This window comes from Equus caballus, chromosome 6 (assembly GCF_041296265.1).
Source record: "Equus caballus isolate H_3958 breed thoroughbred chromosome 6, TB-T2T, whole genome shotgun sequence".
Taxonomy (NCBI): Eukaryota; Metazoa; Chordata; class Mammalia; order Perissodactyla; family Equidae; genus Equus; species Equus caballus.
Window position 1 is genome coordinate 53,847,582 of NC_091689.1, and position 18,636 is coordinate 53,866,217.

Genomic DNA, 18,636 nt, shown 5'->3' on the forward strand with positions numbered 1-18,636 from the left:
GATTAAGTTACGGTCCCAAATCCAAGCAGGGGACAAGGCGACTCCCAGCCGAGCGGCCCCTGTTCTGTCACACTGCATGGACCCAAGTTCCTCTTTGCTAGAATCGCAGCTTCATAAACTAGGAGGAAACTTTAGAGAGCCTGGCCCTCTGATTGAGGCGGCATTCTCTGGCACCAGAGACTGCATGAGGATCTAGTTATTTCATCTTCCTGTATGACTTTCTTTGACTGTGGTCTCCTAAGAGGCTCTCTCTCGTTTTTTTTGGTTTGCTTTTTCTCTTAATTCCTCCCTCCCTATAAACTGTAATTAAAAATTACTATTTAACCCTAGGCTTGTGATACATTTTCTTACAAAAAAAAAAAAAAAAAAAAAGCACCAAGCAAAACAAAGTAACAACAACAAGAAGAAGCTGGAAAAGGAAAGGACAGCAGCATCCCTGAGCCTGTTTTCCACCAGCACACAGAGGCTCCAGGCCTGGTCCTCACTTGCTCCTTCTGCCTTCCCTCTCATTTGTTTTGAACTCGATTCTTTCACCAAGTTCCCTAGGCCCCGAAGAACACCCTGCTCACAGAGCTCAGTCCCTCTCCACCCTGCCTGTCACAGGCCCTGGAATTCCAAGTCAAACAGAGCTCTCCTGCCTTTTCCATTGAGAACAACATTCCTTGGCTTCTTTCCTCTGCTGGTTGGAGCTCACAGATAGAGCAACATGGAGCAAGCTTAGGAAGGAATATGTTCAATTACCACATTTGAAATGATGTAAAAGTAGATAAAAAGTATAATCCTTTTACTGACAAGGCATTAACAGGATTATTATCTCAAAAAGTCTTGTATATGCAAATTTGAAAATTACATGCTTGGAGATGCTTTGAAACCTACACAAGTTATCCAAGGAGCTGAGGGGCTGTGTTCCCTCTATCTAGTGACCAGTAATTTAGATCCAAACCAGGATTCTTTTAGAAGTGAAAGGATGTCTTACTAACAAGGATGCTGTTGGTCTTCTAGTTGGTGCTTAGATACCTTTACTCAGCCTAGGCAGTCCAGGAGTCTTTGGACCACTCTGAGCATTAGCTGAAATTAGCTTCTTTGCCTTTGTGAAAATTCTTGCCCCTGGGGTCACCAGGCAGGGCCTCATCCTTCTTCCCATGAAAACAGATCAGATCTTTGAATTTAGCTCTTGTGTCTTCTGAGTCTTTTCTTTTCCAGGCTATCTCTAGTCCCTTCACAATTCCCTATTTGCTGGAGTCTCCTGATCTTTCACCATCCTGTTGCTCCTGTAAATGAGCTCCACTTTGTCTGTATTTGCAAGTTTACACCCCGAGCTAAATGCAGTCCTCCTTCAGCCTCTAGCTGTTAGATCTTTCAATCTGACCTGACACAGCAGCTTCTTAGACAGACTCGAGGAACAGATGCCCAGCAGATCCCCTGATTTTCCTGAGCTTCCTTTCGCATGCTTTCTTGGGCACAGTGGAGAGGACTGGCATTCATCAATGACAAGACCAGGGGTACTGATGGAGGAACGAGCTCGGGAGTCTGGGGGCTCTATTCCCGCCTTGGTCAAGAGTTGGTCAAGTCTTATGAAATGGACAGGATTAAATAGCTTTGTCTCTCTTTCTGTCATGCGCTTAGTTTCCAAAATCAGCCTGCTTGGATTGAAATCCTGTCTTGTACCACTTCTAAGATGTTTAAATTTGAGCAAGTTACTTAACCTCCGTGTGCCTCCGTGTCCTCGTCTGGAACATGGAAAATCATACTGTTGTCAGGATGAAGTGAAAGGTACTGAGAACACCATCTGGCAACGTGGTCAGTCTCCCCCATGCTACGCTTGTTCTGAGTGTTATTGGTCTCCCTGCCCTCCTCTTTTCTTGGTGCTGTTGGTCATTCCTGGGGAGGTTTTCTGAAGCAGCAAAAACTGCAGGTCACCTGAGTGCCTCAGGCTGAAAACTCACCTCTGCCCTCTAGATTGCAGGTGGCTCAGTGGGAGGATAATCACACCCAAAGCCTGTCATTAATCCCTTTCAGGCTCCTGGGGCCTTTCATCCTAAAGCATTCCAGGGCCCTTGAATAAAAGAAGCAAAAACACTCATTAAAACATCAACATTTGTGTGGCAGGTACCACAAGTCGCTCTCATACTTCCAGTCACAAAATTGCTCCTTATCTGAAGTTTTGGTTTTAAGAGGTTAATTTCTTCCAAGTCATCTTTAAACTTCGGTGACTTAAATTCAGAGCTGCACTCAGAGTCTCGTTTTCGTCTTTCCTTCCCTCCTGGCAAACCAGAGACGCCGGCCCTGAGCACTCGCTCCAGCTCTCTTTCCTCTGATGGAGGAAGAGGAAGACACAGGAAAAAAGAGGAAGGCAGGAACCGAGGATTTCTGCAAAATAACATCACAAACAGCGAAGAGAACTGGGCTTTTCATCTTAAGCTCTCAAAGCTATTTATACTTGACATTATCTGCTATCTGCTGTCAGGCAAAATTGTACTTAATTTATAGAGAGAGCATTTTGACTTGCCCAAGTTTAGAATTTCACCTTTTAGGCATAAAAAACAACAACAATATATTGGTTTGTGAGAAGATCAGTCCCATTGTTTCTGATTTTTAATTAACTCTGAAGTGTTCATCAATCAAGGGTGTGTCAGAGGTCTGCTCTGGTCCCAGCCGGGCGGCGGTGGCATGGTTGGCCTGGCTGCCTGCATGGGAGTGACCGCATAGAGGGTGATTTGGAGGTTGTCAATGTGTTACTGAGCCCTAAGGGGCCGGCGACCTGCAAGTGGGTCCTTTTGCCCGGAGCCGCTGGCGCCAATAGAACGAGACTGGGTTTGGGTTTGGAATAGCAGAGTAGAAAGTTTATTCATTGATTAATGAATGGAGGAGGCAGAGCTCGTGCTCTAAAATAATTTTTCCCCAAAGGGAAAGTGAGCACAGTTCTTATGAGACGTGAAGGGGCAGGGTCTCCACGACATTGCTTGGGGCAGCGGCATTTGGCGCATGCTCAGATCTTCCCTTCGTGCGCACAGCACCTTTCGCATTTTTCCTTTTGCGCCTGGCACCCGATCGCCATCCTGGATTTTTCTGGCTTGGACCGATTCTGCTGTGTGGCCATCTGGCATCGTTCTGCCTTGGCTCCTCTAAGCAAACGCAGCTTAGAAACAAAGTATTGGACGTGGAGAGTGTTTTAGGAATGTCTCTGGGTGACAAGTGTACAACTATGAATGGTCAAGGCTGGCTGTCAGTCTAGCTCACTAGCATTCAATCGCATTGCAGATCCCTTATACCTTGGTGAAAGAAAGAGATGGCGACATTCCAGTTCTTGACGGCCCGAGTGAACACTCTCAATAGGATGTGTCATCTCCCTAGAGAGAACCTGAACCTATCAGGAAGATTAGGATCTATCAATCTGAGTGGATCTTTTCACAACTCAGGTTTTTAAAGAATACATTTTCCCATCTCTAGTGGTAACAGATGCCTAGGTTTCCCCCTTGGCCTCTGTCCCACACGTGGCTGGCTGGGATGGAGGCAGCATATGATGAAGTGGACTATAGTCTCTCACTGTCACTGCCCTCTTGGGTTTGGTGGCACTTTCTTATCCTTAATTTCTAGTTTCTTTAGGCAGAAGGAAAGAGAGAAGTGAATTAACATTCAGTGAATACTTATAATGCACCAGACACATTATGTTCATGATTTCACTTAATTTCACAGGTTGAATGTTACCCTAGAGCCCTGTTTTTTTTTGAAAATCCAAGGTAAGGAACATGGGGAATGATAAGTACAGAGCATAGGAGATAAGGGGACCGGAAAATTCTCTCTGTAGTGTGTAAGGGAGGAAGAATTATTCCTTTACCCTTTAGGTCCTCCTGGCAGGTCTCAGAATTAAGTTGACATTAGATGGAGTAACAGGAGAAAATAAAACAAAGCTTAAAACATGTATAGATAGGAGAAACCCAGGAAATCTGAATAACTTACCAAAATGGCTGAAGCCATTGCCTTAAATACCATCTCTTGCTAAAGACAAAGGAGGGTGTTGGGTGTAGTGGTTTGGGACTTCAAAGGGGCAGAAGGAAATTTACATAAAAAAAGAAAAGCAAATGTTTGATAAACAAATGTTGACCATGCATTGCAAAGATAATGAGAGATGGAGAGGACTTTGATTAAATCGCCCTTGTTAGGTTCCTCCCTGTCTATCACACCTAGTTTATATTATACTATAGTACCTTGCTGGAACAGGCCTTCTGTCTTAAATTCCTTTAGGCAGTTAGGAAGAAGGTCAAAGTTTCTTTCAGAGTCTTTTGTTTTTTTAAAAATAATCAAGCCAAGGAGACACATTTTGGGGTGGCAAATTCTGATCCCCCACAGTACCCTCCTCTATTCTCTCTACTCACAGGAGATGAAGTGCTGAAATGTGGCCAGATTCTAACACAGAGAGATTTCCACATTTAGGCACTTTCTGAGAATGCAAATGCTCATTTGCAGGTTTGTGAAATGACAGATTCTTATTACTTTGTGGACTATGTTACTGAATGACAGTAGCGTTTTGGATTTGTGCTGGGGCTCTGTAGAAACAGTTTAGTATCTTTGGTATAACTCACTGAGAGAGCGTTCCCAGCTCTTAGTTAACCATGTGTCTATGGTGCATAGCTGTTAGACCGTGAGGCCATGAGCAAGGCACCACTACCCACCTTGCAGGACAAGTGCCTTGGAGGGAATAAACTGCCTGGATACTCCAAATGTGTATGATGATGGCACTAATATAATAACTGTTTGTAGTATCAGCTTAATTTTGGCTCTTATTGCTTTAGTTTTGCTTTGGCTCATAAAAGCTATTGCTTGCTGACCATAATAGCTCAGAACTTAATACTATAATATCTTTTAGGACTAGAAGACATGTTTTGTGGTTCAGAGATCCCAGGAACAGAGCAAAGATGTGGCTTCTGAGGTTTGACCCTGACTGTTTCCTGTAGGTGGCCAGATGGTCTGTTCCACACGCTGAGTTGCTGGAAAGAACTTATACGAATTATTGCAGTTTACTTTGCATATATAAATACTTAGGTTTGTGCTTAATAATACACTTGATGCAAATATCCTATGAACACATTAACTGCTAAATCAGCCTTTCAGATAAGTTCAATGGGCTTGCCATCCCACAAACAGCTTTTACCAAGCTGCCCTTTCTCCAGACTATAAAGCCTGTATCACGGAGACAGTAAAACTGATTAGAAACAATTAACATTCTTTCCTATTGACTTTTCTTGAGCTTCTCTTGGTAATAGGTATGTAGAATGGTGACATATGAGACTTAGTCAATTTACCAGTGTTGACTGGGCATCTTTGCCATAAAGCTAAGTGTAGATGCCTGATCCAGCAGAGGAGGCAGATCTGATCCCTTCCCTCGACCACTAATCATCAAGTCAGGAGCTAAAAATAACACTCAAGAAGTAAGCATCAAAATTTTTGATGATATGTGTAAAGTATGTGACTAACCTCTGTCGTGGAGTATTTGAAAAGGTCATCATGGAGATAAAGAAATGAGCTGGGTCTTGAAGAAGGTGTAGAGTTTGTATTGCTAATAATAATTATTTATAATGGAGCACATTAGCATTTATAGTAAGCCCTTTTTATGATCCCCATACCATGTCTCTGAGATGAGATGGTGGAAGGAAAGAATAGAATTTGTTGAGTAAATATCCAAAGTGGACAAGATGACACCTGCACATGAGGTGGATTTCATTACAGAAGAGGAATCCTGAGCTTAGTGAACCCAAGTCTTTTATAATGGGCAGTAAGCCTTCTTGATTTTTGTTCCAAAGGGAAACTATCTTCAAGGCTGTTTATTATCCAAGTGTCCTTGAAAAGATAAATCTGGAACAAAGGGTAGTCTGTGCCTCTCTCACAAGACATGAAAACTTGTGAGAGACCCCTGGAGAATTGCCTCCCAACAACTTGTTCAAGGTTACCCAGCTAGTAAGCATCAGGGCTAGGATTAGAACCAAAGTAGCCAAGATAAATGTAATGATCTCACTTGTTCCCCGTCCCAGACATCAGACTTAAATTGTCCCAACACCTGGGACAACTCTTCCTATTTGGGATGTTTTCTGGTTAGGCTGGCTCATATAAGGCATCCTTCATCAATAAATTGGGCTCCTTCTTTGTCCCTTGGGGCCAAGCTCCAATCTTGGGCTCTATTCTTGGGGTGTTTCTTGCCTTGTTAGTCAGGGCTGAAGTGCTTAGTTGTCAACCCAGTTTCACAGTCCTAGGAATTCCACTGCCATATCCTGGGCCACTTTTGGCCAGCATCATGCCTGGATCTTTGTGTCTTCTACTGCAGGTGTGCCACTGTACTTGCTCCAGTTGCCACACTTGCAGAAGCTCCTTGATGCTGACCTGCCCACCAAGACCTTTATCTTGTCCCTCCCTCTACTATTCCAAGGCTGCTCCATAGGCCCAGTGGAACTTCAAATATATACTCCCGTGTGCTTGTCTGACCATGCTCAGTGTGTTTTGTTTCTGGGTCATTGTCTAGTTGCTTATTTGATTTCGTTCTAGTGGGAGAAGGAGGCGGTGATGGGGAGATCAAGGATGAACAGCATAAGCAGAGTACTGCACGGGGATGAGTATAGTGGACCAGCCAGGAGGCCAGTCTGATTAGAGCCAAGGAGAAGACTGGCACAGAAGACACTCTGAGTGGCAGGCTGAAGAATACCAGTGGAACACCATGACTGAATCATAGAACATCATGCGACTTCATGGTGGTGTGCACAGACTGATGGAGAGAACGTGGATTTTGGAATCAGACAGAACTGGGTTTGAATCCTGGATCTGCTACGTACTAGTGTGTGACCTTGGAACTTCTGCTCTGTGTCTCAGGGTTTCTCATCTAGAAATGGTGGCAATAGTACCTCCCTTGTGGGGCTGTGATGGACATTGTTGATGATACAGATACAAAATCTAGCGCAGTGGCTTCAAATTTTAAATGCTCAATAAATGGTAGCTGTTATACATTTATCATTATGGGATGTTTGCCCCAGAAGAGGCCTTGGAGCTTATTTAATCTAAGCCCCTTATTCTAGACGTGAGAAAAACGAAGCACAGAGCAGTCAGCAAAGTCATCTGTTTGCCCAACCTTGCCAGCTAGTGACAGAATCTTACTCATTGGACACTTACTATTTATCAAAAAGTGCTTGGTAGTGTACAGTCAGACACGTGTTAGCTGGTGACTTTGCTGCAAGGAGTCAGGAGCACCCTCTGGAGACACAGACTAGGAGTCTAATTCTCGCTTACTCTGTGCTGGGGGAACTTTCCTATTTAGCCAGAGACTAGATGTAAACCAGTAAAGCGCTCCCGTGACGTAGCTACCACCTTTCTTCTATTCCCCAAGCCTCCCTCACTCTTTGCTGCCACTTAGGGCCACTTCATCCAGCAAATTCCTACTCATCCTGTAGGTTTTGACTTAAGTGCCATTTTCTCAATGAAATCTTCCCAGATCCTCCCAGCAAGGTGAGGTTGTCTGCCATATGCTCCTGTATCACCCTGTGCTTCTCTCTACAGTGTTCCTTGAGCTCCTTATGACATCATCAGTACCCATCTTTCCTGCTAGGTAACCTCTGTAAGAGCAGCAGTTGGCTGATCTTATTCTCTGGGGCACCCCTAGAGCCTGGCAAAGAGTAGATGCTTAATGAATTTGGTTAAATGATTAAATAAGATCTACTAAATGCAATAGTTGTTCCAGAATTTTGGAGTTGCTGCTTGGAATGTAAAAAATACTCTAAAGATGAGAAGATAGCCTCAGAATAAAGGAAAGTTCTTCCCAAGAACGGCAATTAGAAAAGTTATACTGATATGTACATATTTATGTAATATGCATCATACCTACACAGACACAAGTGTATTGCATTACCCTTATTTTTCTCATTTCGCTTTGCAGCGACACTTCATCAGGGACTTACTTGGCCCAAGGACTGGCATTTGGAAACTGCTATGCTAAAAGTCATAGCCATTAATTAACTGTAGCAATTGCTATTACTCCACATTGCTGAGGAAAGCAAATTTCAGAGTCCCAAAGGTTCTCATGAAAAATGTACCAAATGTACATCCATCTTTTATTTCCTCTTGGTCCGGTTTTCACCCCTAGTTCTACTTTTTTTTTTTAATGAAAACCCTACCTCATCATGATGGCTCATTTAGTTCCCAGGGCATACTGTCCAGGCAAAGGAGGGAGCAGCACGTGCAGAAAAGGACCATTCCTCTGGGAAGTGTCATTTAGCCAAACTGGAGCATGACTCCTTATAGTGGGACCCGGGGACACCATGTACAGTTGTGCAGACTGCACCCTGCCCAGGGTCCCCAGCTGAGAGGAGTGGGCTCTCTCACCAAGCTATGCATCCAGATGGGGACTGCCTCTGCAAGGAGGATAAGGTCACATGTTTCTAAGTCACACAAAGGAGAAAGGGCTGGAGGTGGTGGCGATTCAATGAGTCCATAGAGTGTGTTGGTTTAGAGAACGTGGGCTTTGCAGTCAGAGAGAATAGGTTTGGATCTCTGCGCCACCACTTACTATGTGACCTTGGGCAAGTTTGTAAGCCTCAGTTTCCTCGACTGTAAAACAAGAATAGCACAATATTTATTTCATAAGGTTGTTGGGAGGATTCAATGAGATAATGTAGGCAGAAGGCTCAGCAGAGTGGCAGGGCCGTATTTAGTCTTCATCATGCTGCCGATGTTGATCATTGATGGTGCCATGACGCCTGTGGCCATCCTCTGCTTAGAGACAGAGAACTCACACGCCCTTTGCTCTCCTCTCCTTACCTCACTGCCTTGGCCCAACTTGTGGTTTCCCTTAATGTGCCCACCATTCTTGTTTACTAAAATCACAAATCCAAATACCACCCTAGACCTCTCTCTCTTCTTCTCCCTCAACTCCAATATCTAAGCGGTCACTAAAGTCTATCAATTCTACCAGCTCCATCTCCATTTCACCGCTATTGCCCCTGCTACTTGGTCCAGAACAGTGTAATTCCTCTCTTGGACAACAGCACCGGCTTCCAGGCTGGCTCCCATCCCCAATCTTTCAGAAATGCAATTCTGATTGCATGTATTCTCTTGCTTATGATTATCTCTGTTTGCCTGCAGATAAAGACCAAAGTTCTTTGGGAGTCATTATGGTTCTGCAAGACCTGGCCTTCCCCCTCACTGCTCCTACCTCAATTCCTGTGTTCCAGAGACACGACACGCTCTATGAACTCTCAACAGCTTTATTGTCTCTGTGCTTTAGACATGTTGCTCTCCCTTCCTGGAATGCTGTTAATAATGGTGATGATGAAGTGGAGGAGGATGATAATAAGGATAACAGCCTCCATGTATTGGGAGTTTACAGCATACCGTTTTTGGTGCTTAGTGTTCACATTCATAATCTGACTTTCCCCAACCTCGGTCCCCTGGTGAACTCATCAAATATGATTATGATATTTTAAAATATATCTCTGTATTTATTCACATGAGTGCTTCACTTGTAGTCCAGAGGGCGTGACTTTGCCTGTCTCTTACCTACAGGGGGAGCCTGTGTTGACGTGTATGATAGCTGGAGCTGCACCTCCTACTCTTTATTTCCCCCTCTTTTAAATAGTCTTGAATTTATAGAGAAGTTTTAGGTTCACAGCAAAATTGAATGGAAAGCCCAAAGAGTTCCCTCATACTTTCTACCTCCCCCTCGCAGCCTCACCCAGTATCCCCCGAGTGGTCCATTTATTACAATTGATGATGAACCAACATTGATATGTCATCACCACCCAAAGTCCATAGTTCACCTTAGGGTTCATTCTTGGTGTTGCACGTTCTATGAGTTTTGACAAAGATATGATAACACTTATCCACCATTGTAGGATTATGCAGTACAGTTTCACTGCCCTAAAAATCCTCTGTGTTCCACCTATTCATCCTTCCCACCCGTCAACCCCTGGCAACCACTGATCTTTTGACTGTCACCATAATTTTGGCCAGAACGTCATATAGTTGAATCATACAGTATGTAGCATTTTCAGACTGGCTTCTTTCATTTCGTAATATGTCTTAAGTTTCCTTCATGTCTCTTCACGGCCTGATAGCTCATTTCTTTCTGCACTGAATAATATTCCATTGTCTGGATGCACCACAGTTTGTTTGTCTGCTCACTTCCTGAAGGACATCTTGGTTGCTTCCAAGTTCTGGCAGTTACAAATAAAGCAGCCATAAACATCCGTGTGCAGGTTTCTGTGTGGACACACTTTCCAACTGCTTTGTGTAAATACCAAGGAACATGATTGCTGGGTCATTTGGTAACAGTATATTTAGTTTTGTAATGAACTGCCAAAATGTCATCCAAAGTGGCCGTACCATTTTGCATTCCCATCAGTAAATGAATGAGAGTTCCTGTTATTTCACGTCCTCACTAGCATTTGGTGTTGTCAGTGTTCTGGATTTGGCCATTCTAATTGGTGTGTAGTTGTATCTCATTGTTATTTTAATGTGCAATTCCTTAATGATAAATGATGTTGAGCATCTTTTCACATGCTTCGTTTCCATCTGCGTATTTTCTTTGGTGAGGTGTCTGATCAGATCTTTTGGCCACTTTTTAATCTGGTTGTTTCTTATTGTTGAATTTTAAGCATTCTTTGTATATTTTGGATGACAATCCTTTATCAGATGTGTCTTTTGCAAATATTTTCTCCCAGTCTTTGGCTTATCGTCTCATTCTCTTGAGCTCCTACTCATCTTTAAAGCACAGCTCAGAGCTCACCTTCTGTGACACTGGGCCTGTCTCTTCCTCTCCCCAGCAGTTGAGCTCTGTTGACTTTGTGCTGTCGCTGTACCTTTCACAAACATCCATCGTATTGTAAATATTTACCCACCAGACTGTGAGATTCTTGGGAAGAGGGTCATGCCACTCGTTTTTGCATTTCCAGAAAAAAGCACAGTGTCTGGTACCAATTAGGTACCCAATGCATGTGTGTTGAATGAACTGAGGTGTAAAATGAGGACATGTGAACAGGATTCCCATGACTCCGTCCTAAGCACAGAGTGAGTTTTTCTTCAGCAGAGGTAGTGAGAAACATGCCCTGCGAATGGCATTCTGGTCTTGGCCACATTACCTCTTCACCTCGACACAGGTATTTTTGCCAGATTGTGGATGCAAGCCATCCAATCCCCACCAGAGAAGCCACAAGAAGCTGAATGCTCCCCTACTCATGACAAGGATGTCTGTAAGGGGCTTGCTGGTGGCCCAGTGGTTAAGTTCGCACAATCTCCTTCTGCGGCCTGGGGCTCAATGATTTTGGATCCTGGGTGCGGACCTATGCACAGCTCATCGAACCGTGCTGTGGCGACATTCCACATAGAAGAACTAGAATGACCTACAACTAGGATATACAACTATGTGCTGGGGCTTTGGGGAGAAAAAAAAGAAAAGACGAAGATTGGCAACAGATGTTAGTCAGGGCCAATCTTCCTCACCAAATAAAAGAAAGCATACTTAAACCAAAAAAAAAAAAATCTGTAAAATGTCCCTAGGCTCTCCATGGACAGGGAACCTGTTCATTGCTGGCAGGCAATCTTTCAGAGACTGTACCCCAACTCAGCTCTTCCTGTTCCTTTCTCCGTGTCTGCGTATCTAGAACCTTCACTTTGAAGGCATATTTTACTCTTCTGTCTGCCTCTTCTGGTTTCCTGAACTGAGCTGTACTCGCAAGAATATGTGCGTGCCTAGGTGGCGAAATTCCTTCTGCATTCTTTCATGGGTCAGAGTGTTGCAAACTTTAAATCAAAACCCTTTCCTTACTCTTCTCCCTCTGCCTCAGCTTTCCTTCTGCTTTTTCTTCCTATCTTTGCCTCTCTTCCCTTTGGCTAGCAGTGTTTTTGTAAAATCCTCCCTCCCTGACCCATCTAATTTTTAGCATTTAGCTCCGAATACATTCCATTCTGTTTCAGGACACTTTTCCCTCAATAGGGCTTCTATTGGGACCAGACTCTACATCCAGAGTTGGGTTAAGCCCTAGGGGGATGCAGTTGGGAGAAGAAAGAACTTTCACATGATTTACAGGCTTGTGACTACTTGGCTTAATAGATGTGAATGCTGAGACATTCAGATGAAAAGTCAGGAAAAATCCTGTAAAAGATCCCCAGATGTTTTGTCTACAAGACTTCAGGCCTTTGAAGTTAGGCAGGAAAAACATGTGGATTCTTGACTGAATTTCGCAATTTTCACAGGGTGTTTTAGGGCTATTTAGATAATAGGCATTATTCGCATCTTGGATCAATTTAGGTAATTTAAAACGTTGCTGAAGTATTACATGCCTGTTGTAAAAAATTCAAATAATATTGAAGTCTACAGGTTAGAATCTTAAATGCCCTTTTACTCTCCCTCTAATTTTACTGTTTGCTAAAATGAATTCACAGATCAAATATGTATGCTTTGGGACCTTTTGTCTGTGTGTTGGCGTACACTCATAGTTCCATTATTATTTTTTATGTAAATGGTGTAGAGAAGGAAGACAATTCCTCTACCCACTCTAGGTCCTTCTGGCTGGCTTATGAATTAAATTGACATGGAACAGAATAAGAGGAGAAAATCCAACAAAGCTTTATAACATGTATACATGGCAGAAACCCAGGAAAACTGGGTAACTCACCAGAACGGCAGAGGTGCCAGCTTAAATATCATCTTCAGCTAAAGACAGGGCAGGGTTTTGGGGGTAATAGTTTGGGACTTTAAAGAGGAGGAGGGCAATTCACATGGACGTGGACAAGCAAATGTTTGGTAAAGTGAACTTTGATAAGAATGGGCTTAGCAAGGACCCTTGAAGTCTACCAATACCCAGAGTTGTCTGTGGTTATCTTAAATTTCTCTTAGGCAGTTGTGGGGAGGTCAAAGTTTCTGTCAGAGTCTTCCGTTCTTGAAAATAATCCAGGCAAAGAGATACATTTTGGGGTGGCCAATTCTGACCCCCCACCATGGTCATTTCATACTACTCATTCTGTGCTGCTCATTTCCTCAATGAACCAGTAAACCCTGGAAATCGTTCATGTCATACATACAGAACGACTTCACTCTATTTTGATCTGTATAGGGTTCTGTATCATGGGTATGCTGATATCTAACCACTTCCCCAGAGAGGGATGTTTGGGTTGTTTCTTTTCTTTTTTTCCTTTCCTTTCTTTTTCTACGTTAAACGAAAAAAGCAGAAAATATCCTTACACATGTTTTTCCCTGTGTGTGTATTTCTGTTGGATGTTGTCAAGCTTTACAAATTTTTGCTGATTCCAAGTGAGATTGAACATTCTCTTTTATTTTTGGCAGTTTGTTTTCCTTTACTTCAAATTGTCTGTTAATTTGCTTTGTTTACTGTTCTTAAGAGTTATATGTATTATTCATTTTAGGGGGCCTTTCCTCAACATTTTATTATGAAAATTTTCAAGCATACAGAAAAGTTGAAGAAATTGTATAGTAAACATCTATATACCTACCTTCTAGAACTGATAATTAATGTTTTGCTATATTTACTTTATCAGATATGTTTCCATCTATCTATCCCTTTATTTGTTTATCAATCTACCGTTTGTACATTTCAAAGTAAGTTACAGATATCAGTACACTAAATCCTTCTGATGGTTATAACAGAATTTAATATTTGTTTACGGTCCTTTTTATTTTTTTAGGTAAAATTTACATACAGCAAAATACAAAAATCTAGAGGGTAAAATTCAATGTAGAAAGCTTTTTATATATTGAGAGTAGTAATCTTTCCCATTTTATATATATGGCAAGTATTTTCTCCAAATCTGCCTCTGACTTTTTAACTTTGTTATAATATCTTTCACATTTAGAAATGGAAAATTTGCATAATCAATTTATCAATCCATTTTCTTTATGCATTCTAGGTTTTGTATCTTACTTAGGAAGACTTTTCCCATCCTAATATTATTTTTTAAAATTCCATCTTTTTCTCATTGCTTTTGTAGTTCTATTTTAATTTTTAAAATCCATGTTAAATTATACTTTTGCATAGGGTGGGATATAACCTAATTTTTGCAATGGGAAACCAATTGTCCCAAAGCCAAATGCTCTTTTTAGAATTATCTCCTGCAGTCTTTGACTGGCAGCTCTCTCTAAAACTGAGAAGAAATTGGAAGAGTGAAGAGAGGAGAAGGCAGGGAAGCAGGGACGGAGACAGGATGAGATTTTTAGAGTAAAGATTCTAGAGGTCTCCTTAAAATTTGTCTTCAACCATTGAATAAAGTTATTCCTGGCATAAAAGAGTGAAAATGCAAGTTTAGTTTTCAACAGTGTCTACCAAATAGTATTATTTTCTCACTTAACATGGTGAGATGATTCAGAGTTTGAGAATTATATAACAAAGTTTCTGTGTCTTTTCAGTGGAACTTATCTGTGAAGAAGTCGGAGTCAAGCTATGAAGCTCGTAAGATATAAACTGCAGCGTTACTGACTGGTGAGTCCGTAGACATGTGAAATGAGAGAGAGAAAGACAGCGGCCCAGAGCAGACAAATGGAGGATCTGATCTACACTCTGCTGATTACTTTGAGGTAGAGACAATGCAGCCTTTGGGAAGGGAGTATGATCTATGGTAAGCGTTGCCCTTTGAGAAATGAGGGAGCAAAAGAAATGTGGATAGTAGTTCTTTTGAGAACACATCTACAATACTTCCTTAGTCTTGGAGATGTTACTGCTGTGTCAGAAGACAATCAGTTGGACTGCACCAGAGAAAAGAAGAAATTCCGTGTAAGGATATGTTAAGATAATATATTCAAAAGCATTTTATAAAATGCACTGTGCATCATAAAGGCAAATTCTGTTATTATCATGATATAAGGAAAGAAGAAGAAAGTATATGGTTTTTTTTTTGCCTCTATGATAAACACTTGCAGGTGTCAAGAGAATTATATGTAGGAGTTCACATGTATCATGTTTTTCTCCAAACACAATATCCAGTTATTCAAGATTGCCTCAGAAAATAGTATTGTACCATAGGACTTAGCCATTCCACACCAAGAGAAATGAAGGGATATATTCATGCAAAGACTTGTACACAAATGTCCATAGCAGCTTTGTTTGTAATAGCCCCCAACTGGAAACAACCCAAACATCCATCAACAAGTGAAGAAGTAAACAAATGAGCTATATCCATACAATGGAATACTATTCAGCCATGAAAAAGAAGTGAAGCATGATACACCCAACAACATGGAATAAATCTCAAAATGATTATACTGACTGAAAAAATTTGGACAAAAGAGAGCACTTGCTTTTTGATTCTCTTTATATAAATTTCTAGCAAGCTTTAGGGGAAAGAAAGACAGAGATTACAAAAGGGCATAAGGAAAGTTTGGGCATGTTCATTATCTTGATTGTGGCAATGGTTTTATGAATGCATATGTACGTCAAAACTTTTCAAATTGTACAGTCTAAACAGCGTATTTTATTGTATGTCAATTATACCTCAATATAGCTGTTCAAAAAGATAATATCAAAAGATAGCTATTCACTTTGAAAAACATAATGTTTTCCGAAAAATCCAAAGTTAAATTTTTTAAGCAAGCAAGATTTACCACTGCATTCAATCCACAATTTGATTTAGAAAAATCCAGTTATACCACATATTTTTAGAATTCAAATTTTTAAAAGAATTTTTCTTAGAGTTGAAGGAGTCCATGTTGAAATGGAAAATGAGTCAGAGGGAAACATAAGAGGTTTATAAAGGCATTGTTTCACCACAACACTCTTAGGGTTATAGAATTAGTTCTCCAAAGGGAAATTATAGAAGCCCCATGGCCGTAGTCAAGAAAATCCAACTGTACTAGGACTCAGCTAAGAACAGAGCTCAAAAGTTGTAAAGGATTTCATTTGAAGATGCAAGCTTTTCCAAACACCAATTAACAGAGTCTCACACCGCGCTGGGAGCAGAGGGTACAGTCATCACTTAGGTTTCAGACCGAGAAGGAATCTGAAAGACAGCCTGTCCGAGGTCACCTGGCGAGGTGCTGACTCAGGGGTGAGGCTTGAGTTCTGCCTCCTGGCCCTTCCCTTACTCCAACCAACAAAGAATTCTCTGGCCCTACCCAAGACTGTGTAGGGGGAAGAAATCTCTTGGCTTAACCACTCTGCTTTGGAATGAGATGGCATTAGAGACCTCACCAAGGGTGCGATTCAAGGGGTCCGAGGCTAATCTCATCTCCTCACTTCCTCCCTCACTGTTTTGGACCAGTTCATTGCTATGTTCATTGAACTCTTTGTGAGTGACAGAATATGTTATTGAAGTCGAAATGATTTCTCAGTACATTCAAAATCAGGATTTTCACCCTTTTGCTTTTCATCTGTTTTCAGAGAGCCATTTAGCACAAAGCAGAGATTCTTTCAACTCCATGGAAACTCTGGGAAACTCTCAATCCTGTTGGATTGATTATGCAATGCATTTGGAGTCTCCTGGACCCATGGAGGGAAAGACTCTTAGACACAAAGTATCAGCAAGTGGAACATTGGGCATATCCTGGGAGAGGTTTACTCCTGAATTTTGAGGAATATTGTAGTCTATCAGAGGTTCCCCCTTGTCTGGAGTGTGACCCTTCTTGGGTTTGGCTCACAAATGTGGAAGAACCAGTTAATTTAGATGTCAGATCCTATGATCAGAAGCAATCTTTTCCTGGATGACATACGGCACGATGTTCTAACCAATGTGAGACTCATTTATTGCAAGTTTCTGTTGTGGCTCTTATGGTAACGCTTGACTTATCTGGGAGTTGCTCACACAGCATGCGCAGCCATCTGAAACACAGCTGAGAAGCCAGAAGGAAGCAGAAAAGGCCTTGGGGTGGCCATCATGGGCATCAAAAATTCACAGAGCTGCTCCTCCTCTCTTAGAGACTATTTACTTTTATTTCAGGCATGACCTAATAAACTTAATTCTGTTCTACAGCAGATTAGCATCAGTGCATTAATGGGGCAGGGAGAAACTTCTAGAAACAGAAGCAAGAAGCTGGCAGCTTCATGGTGAGGGAAGAGACAGCAGAATATAAAAGCACAATAAGAATGCAAAAAACATCATCTGAGTAAGGGCAGACAGCGTTTCATAATTCCAAAGCCCAAGAGTTCGTTATTTTTCCACATCAAAGTTCAATATTGGAGGTTATAATTATTTATTATTTGTTCTACAAACATGTATTGGGAGCCTGAGTACTCCACCGGCTACTGAATATGTGATGACAGACGTGGTTCTGTCCTTATTGAGGGTAATAAATGATGGTGGGTGAGCTTTATTTATAAAAATAGAGAATAATACAAGATATTTAGAAAGGTTTTCATAACAACGAAAAATGTTTAAGTGATTTGATTCTCCAAATTTTAAGCTCAAGCAATCTTGGAGAATCAATTATGTAAAACAGCTCATTCCCCACTAGACCTAATGAATGAGGCATTAATTATATTAGCATGACATTGTTAGTTTTAAATCAAGAACAGTGTGCATATGTGTTATTTTCTGAAGACACAGGTGTCTGCGTTATCCTGTAATTATTGCTGACTCCTGTGACATTGTCTATTTCAGCTCAATGAAGGCGGTCTCCCACTCCTTGGGTGAGGAGACTGGGCCCAAGCTCGAGTGTTTGATGTTCGGAGGTGACAGATTTGAGGAAGGAGAAAGTAAAGGGACAGCCAGGGATAAAAGGGACCCTTAATTTTCATCTGTTTATGGAGGACTCTCATTTTATCAACCTTGCTCTTTACTTCTCTCCCAGTCCCCCTTTCTAATGCACGAAAATAAAGATCTAAAAGAAAGAGACTTAATGGAATTAGAACAGAGGGTGGGGCTGCCTGGGGATGTACTGTGCTTTTAAAACAAAGCGAAACAAAATGCCTCTTGATTGCCAAGGCAAGAAATTTCTGCCCAACTGGAAGGGCTGGTTGCTGGAATGCAGGAATCCTTGAGGGGACTTTCTGGAAAGGCTGGAGGAGGTGTGGCTGTGGGAGAACTCCTCTGGGCATCTACACCCGCCTGCAGCCTGGTTGGGGGAGTGAGTCAGGTCTACCAGCGGTGTCAGGGCAGTGAGATGAGTCTGACCCAGCAGAGGGATCTGGTCAGAATGTGACTACATTCCGTGAAGGTCATCTCTGTGTCAAGGAACACTGTGGGCCCAGCAAGCCAAAGAGGATTGAATTGAGCAGCGAGTCTGGAGCCAGAATCAGAACCAGAGCCAGCATCAATCCATGGATGAGACCTCTCCTCACTCAGCTTACTTCAGCTGCAGTCTTCTCTGGGTGTTTTTCTCGTCATTGTACCCTTAGTACCTAGCACAGCTCTTAGCATGAAGTAAGTGTTCAGTAACGTTGAATGAATGAATGGACTTAGGGAACTTCTCTGCCAGCCTCTTACCATATAATAAACTGTATTCCTGAAACTACTTGCCATCGCTGATTTAAAACACACACACACACACACACACACACACACCCCAAGAAACCAAACAGTCCCCTAGGAAATCCAGGGAGTCAGATCCAAGGAAATTAATCAGATGCTAAAATTGGGAGAAATTGGGCAAATAACCCCGACACATTATTATTGCCTACTACTTCACAAAAGTTTCCATAGAGTAGAAATAAATATTTA

At 41.9% G+C, this 18,636-nt stretch overlaps 1 long non-coding RNA gene across 1 annotated transcript in view; it reads left to right on the plus strand.

Moving 5' to 3' along the window:
• LOC102150077 (uncharacterized) overlaps positions 1–18,427 on the plus strand; it is a 30,670-nt gene extending 12,243 nt beyond the window's left edge. Inside the window, exon 6 of the long non-coding RNA XR_001380958.3 lies at positions 14,396–18,427. This is a non-coding gene — a long non-coding RNA (uncharacterized lncRNA). The remainder of the gene's footprint in view (positions 1–14,395) is intronic.
• The last annotated feature ends 209 nt before the right edge of the window (positions 18,428–18,636 follow it).